The 12,078-nt window shown below is 33.8% G+C and overlaps 1 protein-coding gene across 2 annotated transcripts in view; it reads left to right on the forward strand.

Annotated features, from left to right (window-relative positions):
- Nucleotides 1-12,078, forward strand: part of LOC119085749 (homeotic protein antennapedia-like) — a 129,182-nt gene that overhangs the window by 103,479 nt on the left and 13,625 nt on the right. The gene's annotated exons all lie outside the window — the stretch shown is intronic.

The following is a 12,078-nucleotide window of genomic DNA, read 5'->3' on the forward strand; positions in this document are numbered from 1 at the left end:
TTGTCTGTAATATCTAAATTAGTGAGAAATTGTCCATAAAAATATAGCTCTTGGGAAGTGACAGAAGTGACCGACTTGCCGGTAGCGTCAATCATTGAGAGTCCTGTGAATTAGTGCTTAAATCCAGAATCTATTGGGAAGCTTACTTGAGCTGAGTACACACAAGCAGATGAAAATCGGTTTCGATACAAAAAATTTCCCGATTTGAAAGTTTAAATTTCGAAAGTTTTGAAAGTAACGACTTTGTTGTGAAATTAGGTTGGCTCTGATGATGTAAAATCAAAGAAAAGTGGAAAATTGTTTTCAATTAAACTTATATTTTGGATTTTGTTGTGTAACTAGATACACTCACGGAATTTTGAAAACCGGCACATTTTCTATTTCTGTGTTTTACTTGAGTTTTTGATTTCTCCATATAAAAATTCACAAAAAACCAGTAAACCACAAAACAGAAAATGTGTCGGTTTTCAAGTTCCGTGAGTGTAACTAGAGGTGTGCACCGCCGATTTTACGCCGGCGCGCCGCCGATTTTTTGCTATATTTTCGGCGCGCCGCCGCCGAAAAATAATAGCTCACGCCGCCGCCGCCGCCGATTGTATTTTCGTCACGCCGAAATTTTATACGTTTAGTGCTTTCAGCCATTTTAATGGGCGGCAATATAAACTTAAATTGAAAAATCTATACAAAAGTGTGTGCCTGAGTACAAGGTTTTAGCAAATGTTTATCTCTCTTAATTTACAAGTCAGGTTTCTATATGCGTAGAAATGAGTTTTTGGTTAAAAAATTTTTGTTGTAACTTTGGGTTTTTCTTCTTACCTGTACTGTACGACGGTGATTTTGTTTCTGATGCTACGATAGGGTTATCTTCGAAGTAGCTTTCTATAACGTATCCTATTTCCATCAGTAAATGGCAAGTGTTTTATGCAAATTTTTAAATACTAGTCCAAAGGAAAAGTTTCCCGCTGTCTTGGGAAGGGTATCGATCGATGGATACAACTGAGGATCACCATCGATACCCGAGGTCGAAACAGCATTTGTATTTTCTATATCCTCACTTAACGTGAACCCTTGGGTACGTTACTCAATTTTCTGTGCAATGGAATGAAGCGTGGCAGACGGCAGACGACGTTTCTCTTATTGTCTGTTGATGCAGATAAGAGGAAGAAGAAAGAGAACAAAATTCAGTGAATCAGTCAAAACTGTGTGATACTACTGTAATTGTAAAGTGGCAAACTTAAGACCTTATGTGGAATTTGGGTGGAAAATGGCGCAAATCACATGTTTCAGGAATTTATAAAGTAGAAAATCTTTCCGGTTTCAAGTTTTTTCGTCAAAAGACGAGACACGGATATCTTTATTTTCAATTTTTAGCTGCTTTATGTAAAAAAATTGGGAAAAAATCATTTTGGCGTAGTCTATACACTTATTACGCTTATTACTTATAAATTTAAGTTTATCTAAATCTCTTATTTGCGAAAACCTTCTACTACGATCTCACTCCTACATCGAAGATGGACTAAAGCAACACACTTCTCGCTCCTCGTTCCCTACAGCCTGATTACAACAGAAAAATGAGAGTAAATAAGAAAAAACGAGAGTAAACAATAAAAACAAACAGAGCTACTTCAGCTCTTCCCTCCAAATTTCACGTTAAGTGATTCAAGAGAAAAATCGCTGTTTCGACCTCAGGTGTTAATAGCGGTCCCAGGCCAGCGTGGTCTGGCCATCGTCAGTTGCTCTAAGAACACCCTTCACAAGACAGCAGCAAACGTTTGACTTGAACTGGTATTTTAAAGTTTGCATGAAAACGTTTTGCCATCTACTGATGGGAAAGGACATTTCAGTGAAAAGCTGCTTCGAATAAACCCATCGTAGCATCAGATAACAGAAGTGCGTTGACTTAAGGCAGTTGGAAATAAGAAACCTGCAGAACATCTAGTATGAAGATGTGACTTAAAATTTCCAACTTATAAGTTAACTTATATGTCATTTACGCAAACTCACTAATCATTCTTGGATTCATTAAATTAGATGTTTTTAAAATAACAGGTCAGTGATTGTACATTCAAAATATAAAAGGTGAGATACGTCTCAGTTGATTCCCCTTGTATAAGTGGTTGATACTTCAGATCGCAAGACAGTAAGAATTCAGTGTTTTTGCATTATTTTCGAAAATTTAGATTTTTTGTAAATTTATCGGCGCGCCGATCGGCGCACCGCCGCCGACTATAAATTTTTCCCGGCGCGCCGCCGCCGATTCCTTACCAGTCGGCGCACCGCCGCCGACTATTTTAAGATCGGCGCACACCTCTAAGTGTAACACAAATATCACGTAAAAAATTACGATAAATTGGAATTCTTACACGATTTGAAATTTAAATTGAAATTCTCCCCGATATGCATCCGTTTTACCCTTTCTTCTATCTGATATGATCTGACAATCAGAAACATAACAAATGTAAACATTAAATGGAGGGAAAATGAAGTTTTCTTTTATGTGAGACCAAAGCATCTTGAAAAGTGACAGAAAAACTATTTAACCCAGCCAATATTCCACAACTAAGGCAGGTGCTTTAGTGAGAACTGGAATGCTAAATATTATCGCCCTTGAACAATGAAAATCATCAAAATAATTAATATTTTTCTATTATCAAAATCAAATAGAATCTGTACTGTCATAGCTGTCACTTGCGCTGACGTAAATGTTTTCTAATCATTCATTATTTTCATACTAATTGGGAATCGTTTTCCCGCATCTTTCACGAAAAGCTTCTTTTCATTTCTTTTTATTTCAATAATGTCAATAGGTGGAGTGAAGATAGCTTTTTTTGTTCATATTTGAAAATGTTGAAAGGTTAACGTTTTTAAGATTCTTATAGGTATACTCTTATTAGAAATTAAATGGCATTTACGGTGTGCTGTTTTTCCGCATATGTTGTTACGGTCTGCATGTGTTCATATTCTTGAACGATTTGCTGAATTCGATGGGGAGGAGTATTTGAATGAAATAATTTATGGAAATTCATACGTTGACTATGGGAGTAAGAATTAGAAACCCACTTAAGATGCTCAGGATATAAAATAAATATTGAAAGATATTAGAACGCTGTCCTTTGACTTTATATAGAGCAGATTTCTATTTCGATGAAGATTGTAGGGAGCCGTCAGTATTTTCGATGTTAGTATTTTATTGTGAAACAGTACATTCTAATGACAAGCGATATTTCGGTAGTGATTTCGACGCAATACTAAGATATTGCCAACCAAAATATTTTAAGCTTTTAAGGAATTGTTACAGTAATAATCTTTTGCCATGAAACAATAATTGTAGCGATTTTTGAGATTTAGTCAATCAAAATCTAGAGTTAGCCTACCGTTCTTTTTAACTCTGATAAGAAAAATCTGAAGCTACAGTGACTAACATTCTAAAATCAGCCAATCTAAGAAATCATAGTTTTAGTTTTTCGTCGCAGCACATTAATTTAATAGAGCTGTCCACGTTTAATGCGTATGTGGAAATCCGGCGACCCTCAAACACATTGAAAAATTAAAATGCAATGCAATGGCTGGATTTATAATGTTAGTCGCTGTGATAATGATATCTTACAATTGTAAACCAAAACTTGTTGAACTCGTTCATACCGTAGAAGGGCACTGAAATAGACAAATTTTAAAATAAATTCTCTGCGTTACATTCTCCTCCATACATACCCGAAAAAAAAAACGGGTGAAATTCCGCTGCAATTTAATTAACAAACGTAAAATGAATTTTGTCACACTTTCAAAAATGTGCAACTCTGTTATATTTACATGATATGATCTGAAAATAAATTTAAATGTCTAGCAAGGTTCTCAGGAAATAACGAAAGTTCCTGAAATAGGAAATGTAATTTGTAACAAAATGCAAAGCGGGAAAAATGTTTTCGATAGCAATTACATCGGAAGGATTTTGCCTACGAGGAAAAGAAAGGAGAAAAAATGGCAATAGAACGAAATGAAAAATCTCATCTGGATTGAGAACGGCATAAATTCAAATAACCAGCTAATGCAACACAATTAAATTAGTTGCTGTATGTATATACTGTTGAACAAAATGTTTTGCTGTGGATTTTTGATATTTCGTGTGTTTTAATGAAAAAAGGGGTGATGATATCTGTATCTACCGGTGCTACCATATTCCACTTGACATTATTACCATTATTTGACATAAAATATTTTTCGAAAATTTTTAATCATGAAATATTCCAGTCACATAAATAAAACTCAAAAAACTTTCTACGGAAATATATTTCGGTGGATATTAACATCGTTGTTTCGCTCTTTTGCTTCGGGATTTCCTCTGTGCGCTTATGCAATTCCCTTAGAACATTGCCCAGTTTTTTTTTTGTTGCCTATGTCGTATTACTTTTAATTATCTCCGGATGGTATAAATGTTGTTCAACCCAAATTTTAGCTTGGGAAATAATAATGTTTGCCGAAATGGTGGCCTCTGTTACATATTCTATTAAGGTCATCCGAAATGTGCTTGACGATGTTCAACGATAAGAATTTGTATTAAAAACCGGTCGCTTGGTCTAAATACTCAACTTTGCTCACGTAAAAGTTTTGGTTTCCCAGATTTGAAGGGCAGTAACTGACAAGACTTGGCTTAAGAGGCATCTGTGCTTTGCTGAAAAGCATACATTGGGGCGTTCTTTAAATACTGAATTTCAGCTTACATTTAATGGATATGTTTCCACCAGAATCGTTTTTCAAAAATGTACGATCACAATAACGACCACGAATGTGTTACCTTTAATAAAATTGGTTTTTGGTTGTATTCGTTTGATCAGCTCTAAGAAAACTGAGCAGTTTATAAAATTTTTGTTAAACTGCTCACTTTTCTTAGAGCTGGTCAATCGACTGCAACCAAAACTAATTTTTATTTAATTCTAACACATTCGTGGTCATTATTGCGGTCGTACATTTTTCAAAGAGGATTATGATGAAAAGATATCATCCAAAATGATAGCGAGACAGGCAAACGAAGGCTACAATTTTAGCTAAGTACTGATGCCTCTTAATACAGTAGGAATTCATGAAAGAAACGTCCGAAAGGTTTGACTAATATAAACGAACTGACTATGCAAATGCATACTAGCTTAGACATAGGTATACTAGATCATTCAATTACAAATCCAACCTAAAGAGCTCAATTTACTGTTATTTACTGTTACAATTGAAAATAGACTTTAGAGTCTTCTTTAAAACAAGTTATTTACATATATGTGCATATAACTTGCGTGCTCAGCGATTTAAGCCAAACCTAGACTAAATAAAGAATCTTGAAGAAAACAGCGAAACCCAACAAGTCTTCTCTTAGGGACATTAGATTCGGTTGTCGCTAAGTCTACTTCTTCCTTTGACTTAAACATTTTCAATGATTTGTTTTAAAATCTTGTACTTCAGCAGTTTACATATAGTTTGTTATAGTAGACCGCATTAGAGAGAGCTCATATTTTATTTTTATCATCGCTGTCGATGACAAGTGAAATATTAAATGTTTCTGTTTTCTGTTTCAATGGCAGCAAAAACATAGAAAATATTCTACATGCAGCATCGTAATACAGTTATCATTTTTGTTGATCACAGACGACAAAGACAAATCGGTTTCATACCAATTTTTGCATTACTTTGAAAATACGATGGACAGAAAACATCTCATTTACGGCACACGGAAGTAGTGTTCAGTGTGGAATGACACTAAATTTCTCTTAAAAATTAATTTTCACTCTAAATCAATGCACGCACCAAGGTAAATAAAACAAAAGTACACCAATCTATTCATTCATTGCTCCCTGTTGCTTAAGATGTACGAAATAATACAACAAAAATTACCTTCTGTTTGGTAAAAACCTATTCAAAACCATGGGTATTTTCTTTTTGTTATTCATTTGCATGTTTGTTATGCAAAATTAGATCACCAGGAAAAGGTCATAAATTTTACGACTTGTGTGTCAAGAAGATGCTTTAAATCTTTATACAGTCTCTATTGTTCTAAATTTCCAAATTTATCACTGGCAATAAATAACATGAATTTCTTTAACAATTTTATTGTGTCGTTCGGGTAGACCTAAAATCTCAGATGAAAAGAGATTTTTTTTGAAACTAAAGCACGCAAGAAAATATTGTTTGCAAAAATCTATTGCAAAGTACTTGTTGTTACGTACATATACATTGTGCATTGATCTAATTTTATATTTTTGGATTCTTTTTTAGCGTGTATGGTTGTTAAGAATTATGGAACAGCATAAGTTAATGCTAGCAGAAAAACTTTCATCCATTTAAATGTCCATTTTTTTTCTCTCATTCTCTTGTCGTCAAATATAGTAACGGTTGTTGTAGTTTTTATATCATCTCGCAAATAGTTCTTTGTCGGTATTTATATTTCATTTTCCCAGTTGGAAAAGTTTCATCAAGGGAGTGCTCGAAAGAAATAAAAATAAAATCAGTTCATTTAGTTGCTTGATGTGTTTACATAGAAAACAAAACGAACACAAAAAACGAGAGCATCTTAAGTAGAGTTGATAAAAATCACTTAAACTGTGTCGAGACTGCTACACTCGAATCTAACAACATCTGCCATGAAAAATTCGGTTATAAATTGCTCGGACAAATCCGAATCACAAGAAATATTTCAAAAGTTGATCGATTCTGTATAGGTTTTGAGTAGACTTTATTATAGCTCAAATTGGAGTTGCTTACTATCCAGAAAATTGTACCTACTTTCAGCAAAACTATGTAAACGAAACATTATACTGACAGTTTAACGCACCTATAATGATAATGTTACACCTAGTTAGCTGTGATATACTTTACGTGTTACGTACGTTGTTCAAAATTTTTATTTTGGGAATACTCGGTCAATAACTCGTCAAAATGAAAACTTTGAACCACAAACGTAATCTACTAATGTATGGAGCTGTAGTCACAGTTAACGTTTAAGAAACAGTAAGCGGTAGGCCTATCGTTGCATCGAAAATCTCATTCTTCTTTTGTTTATACTGTTGTCTAGTATTTTATGCAAAGTCTTTCATTTCATTGGTGTCAGCATACACCTTTTGCTACATATGTGTCTACCAAGCTAGACCTCATTCGCTAACACATGAGTCTTCAAAGTTAGTTCAGTTTTTAAGTGAACTCTCCTTAAATTGCTTTAAGCAATTGTCCAAAACCACCAAGTGAGGCGGTGGCATTAGTTCTTCGTGGTCAAAGCAATCTTTAGCCTATGTGAAGAATTGGTTGAGTGGAATATTTCTCGAGAAAAAATGGACAGATTTCGTATCTTTATCAGCACGGCATGTTGTCATGCAATTGATAAGTTTTAAATTTCAAGCTCACCTTATTCGGACATTTCGAAATTGTGACTCTGAGTATCAGAAGTTGTTGTTATCAATCTAGGTTTGTTGTACTGTTCGAATTAATAATATCTAACCTAACTATTCAGGTTTGACTCTGACAATAAAAGTAAAATTAGACAAAGATTTTCCTCTACTTCAGGCAGCTTATTAAGCTCGTGACGTAAGAATAAAATAGATAAATACACAACAGTCTGTCGTTCACTAATTTCTTCGTGCCGAATAATTCTCTCACACAGACTATTTATCAGATGTGAACCGAAAAAAAAAACAATATGACTCAACTATTATCTTCATTTCCCATACTTATCTCGCTAACACTCTAACCATATATTCAAATTAATTAATTTATCTAGAAAAAATTTCCGAAAATAAATTTTCGGCTCAACAGCGAAAAAAAAATGTGTAAATCACTTGGCCGCATTTTGGTCGAGTTTACACTGGCAATATAACACAGAATTACAAAGCACGTTCGTTTCTCTTTGGCGGCCATAAATTTATTGCGATGCTCAACAATATTTGCAACAAGTTGCTCGTTCCAGACATCTTGATATACTAAAGAGCTTTTGGTTAGATGATAACTACCCCTTGCATATGAATGGAATTATATCAACATTTTGGTTTTATGTATTTTAAATTGTGTGTATTTATGTTTATTGCTTTCATGGTTTTATATAGTATACCTATGCTATTAAATCAACGGTTGAAATATTAATTTGCAATTATGAAATTAATTGATTTATTATTGCTTTAGTGTATACGAAGGGAACCGAATTATTTAAGGGTTAAATTAAAAAAATGTTTGTCGGTTGTATGGACAATCACTTTTCGGTATACATTTATTCGGTTTAATATTAATGATAATTCGTTTCATTAAATTTCGGTTTTGAGGGGTCGTTTAAATGTCTTCATTTGGAAAATGGTGTGAGAATTTTCGAAATATAACCCGTCGGTGAAAAACTATATATTGTGCCACCGTACAGATTTGTTGCGTCGGGATATTTTAATTCAATGCTTAGTCCCGACCATCTCTGGGCACAATAAAATGATTTTGCGTTACGTCGACTGAGGAAGTAAGTACCGGTCAACCATTTTGTATATAATATTTGCTGCTAAGAAAGTACACACACGAGCATAAAATTCAACAATCTTAATCGCCTTATTGCTATCGTCGTTTTATGCGCCGTGCATATTTATTTTTATAAAATTGATTTATCGGTTTATAGGTAGCTGTTAAACAATATGTCGTAAATCACAAAATAAATTGCAATTTTTTCGGTTTCATTCTTGTACTCGATTTCTGTGAACTGGTGTTGTCTCGTCGAAACGAATAAGTTACCGCGTTCGAGAAAAGTGTGCTCGAAACACCATACTTCGATAAGGATATGATGTTGATACAGCTCCTTTCTTTGACTTGGTTTTGTCAAATTATTAAAAGTTTAGTTGGAACATATCTGTGCATAAAGTAAAGCGAATTCTCGTTAGATGTTTGTATCCATTCAATTTTTGTCAATTCCAATTTGTCCAAAACTTTCGAGATACTTATTTTAAAAAATGTATTTCTTCTTAAATGGTGGATTTAACAAAGTTTCCCCTTTACATTAAATTACGAAGGATAACCCAATCAGTATCAATATTCTCAACCTCGTTTTTTCCGTGTCGTAAAATCTCGTCATATTTTAATCGGAAAACTGGTGTTTCGGTAACGATAATTCTCAAAATAATATTTCATTCACAATCTGATTCGGCAGTGTTTGCAGCACAAAAATCGATATTAAATTGAATGGTTGGCTGGTGATGACACACTTCAGTTAAAGATGCCAGCTCCAACAAAAACCGAAATATTTTCGTAAAATTTGCAAACAAATTTTCCTTTTAAATTATTCGCCAACAAGGCGAAGAAAATCGAGTAAAATCCGATAAGTCTCGCGTAAAATCCGCTTTTCAATACTCAATAGTGTCGGCTATTGTGTCTAGAATAAAATCTAATCGATTTCGAAATCTAAATTGAATGTAACCTCTTGCCGTCCGTCATAAAATAAAATTGTAAAAAAAATGAGTGGAAGTCCCAACACAACCTAATTTGAATGTATGCGATAATTTCTCGTAACCAATTTAATTGAGCCATTATCACCTTTGATTTTAACTCGAAATACAATAAATTAGTTTTTCATTGAAAATTGTGTATTGTATATAAAATGGTTATACGACGGTTATTCGATGCTATTTATTTAAACTGTGCATTTATATTCAGTCATATCTTGATATATACAGCATATTATTGAAAAGCCTAATACATATTTCAGGACTCCCACTCCTCCTTAAAGTAACACTATATGTATCAACTATATTAATATACGCGTGTATATGTAATACATTATATTGCAGAGATATAATATTTAAGCGAGAGTATGCGCTGCGCAGCGTTTCACTGTTTACAAATTTTCAAAGGGCACTCTCCGTGCATAAAACGAAAGCCTCAAAGATATAAATTGATGATTTCCATTGTATATATATAGTATGTAACTAATGGATGTAATCAATTTTGCTTTACATCTCAATCTCCCTTTGAACAAAAACGTCGTAGAATTGTATTATTTCTTATTTTCACATTATACAAAAGAAAAGCACCATAAAGAAAAGAAACTGGAAAACACAATGGTTTGATTAAATACATCATAGATTTGCTGCTGCTGACGTCATTTTTATTATTGCAAATCTATTTTGTGCTCAAATCTTTTCGCGTCTGAAAATAATAATGGAGTAATGTTTTGGAAGGTGGAAAGTTGATAAAAAAAATGTTGCATTAATTCTAGCCATTGTTGGGTAGTTTTTTTTGCTTTGCTTTCTTCTTGTTATGCTCTATGGCAGGAAAAGTTACTTTTTGTTCCTAACCAAAAAGATTTATTCTCAACAGAAAATTTGACTTGAAGAGGGAGTGAATGAAATTTCATTGACACGACGGAAAATGAAATCTTTAACTTAACTCAGTACAACAAATACTTTCGATTTTTTACAATTGTGTTTGGTCCAGCTCCTTGTTGAATCTAATAACAGATACTCCTTCACAAACAGCATAACTTAACTACCCCATATTATCTCCAAATCGTCAAACAGTGATTCAAAGTGTCAGACAAAATGGGTAACAGCATTTTGTGTGACACTTTGAATCATTGTTTGAAACAAAATCTTTTACTTCATTAGTTTTACCATGCGAAGCTATATAAGCGAGCACTAGGTAGAACATTTTGCTTATTCTTATCGTTTCTATTGATATCAGATGAATTGCTATTTCCAATTCTCATTCGGGTACTGTGTGAATATGAGTCTATCGAAACCATTCAAATGTCAAACATTTTTGAGTGTTTTGTAAGTTAGAGAAGGAAGGAGTTGAGAATAGAGAATGTCTGAGTTATAACAAACTTGATCTAGGAAAAATCTGTCAGTCGTATTTATATAAAGGTAATTATTGATCCTTATATAACTGCCATGCGTTCAAACAGTGTATTCGAAATATAAATTTTCTCGCTAAAATTCCATGATTTTAAAATTCAATTTCGTTGCATTTCGAACTACTACCTTGGCACTCAATAATTCTATCATTGAAATTTATGTTAAAAAAAATTATTTCGTGAAAACTTACTAACAACTTTACACGGATAGTGATTAAGTTAAACAAGTAACGCGTGTATACTAGAACGGTTAGATTAATTTTTCATTTTCGTTTAATCTTAGAACACAATATTGACTCGGTTGATATAGTAAAAGTTGAAATGACCCGATGTTTTCGGAAATGTGTTTGTAAATAAACTCACTTTGAATTACGGAAGATATCTATCAAACAGATGTTTCTGTAGTGTCAGGGCCAAATAAATAAATCGATGGGAATTTTATCATATAAAACTGAAACCGAACCACTGAGCTTAAAGACACCAACACATTTTCATTTGTTTTTTGTTGGTTGGTGTCCAAATCGCTTCAGTTTTTTTTGTAACTAAAAAGATTTGGGGATTATCTCAGCAAGAAGCACAAAAGTTTTTTTTTTTGTTCAAATTCTCGATCTTGGCTGAAGTCAGCACACCCAAAAGTATAGAATATGACGCAGATTTACAAATATATCCTTTGAAGAATTTTCTGGAATAGTTTTCCTTTTTAGCCCCGTACGAAGTACTGGGGGCTTATAAGATTAATATGCCGTTTGTAACACGTCGAATTGGAAGCAGACAGTAAGGGCAAAGCATTTGGTTATGTTAATAGATGACGAATCCGCAATAAAAAAAATGTCCGTCCGTCCGTCCGTCTGTGACCCCTCTAGCTTGAGCAAATCACAACCTTTTTTCAAAATTCTTTTTTTTCCCGATTGGTATCGACAAAAGTAAGGTCAAGTTCGAAAATGGGCATGGTAGGGTCGGCCCTTCCAGAGCTAGGGCCCTATAGGTGTTTTTCAGTCTTTCGACGATATCTACCAAAATACGCACGCAATAGCTGCTTGTGATATATCAAATGAAAGGTATTGACGAGTAGAACAAAGTTGCAGAACATTGTTTTTGGGTAAGATGCAACGCGGGCTTGTTGGGAGGGCTCAAAGGTCGTTACTAGGCCCTAAGTGTTTTTTGCACATAAAGCGAGTAAATCTCATCCGATTTTGCTAGTTTTTGTTTCATTTGAGAGGTAATTGAAT

Source organism: Bradysia coprophila, chromosome X, assembly GCF_014529535.1.
Source record: "Bradysia coprophila strain Holo2 chromosome X, BU_Bcop_v1, whole genome shotgun sequence".
Taxonomy (NCBI): Eukaryota; Metazoa; Arthropoda; class Insecta; order Diptera; family Sciaridae; genus Bradysia; species Bradysia coprophila.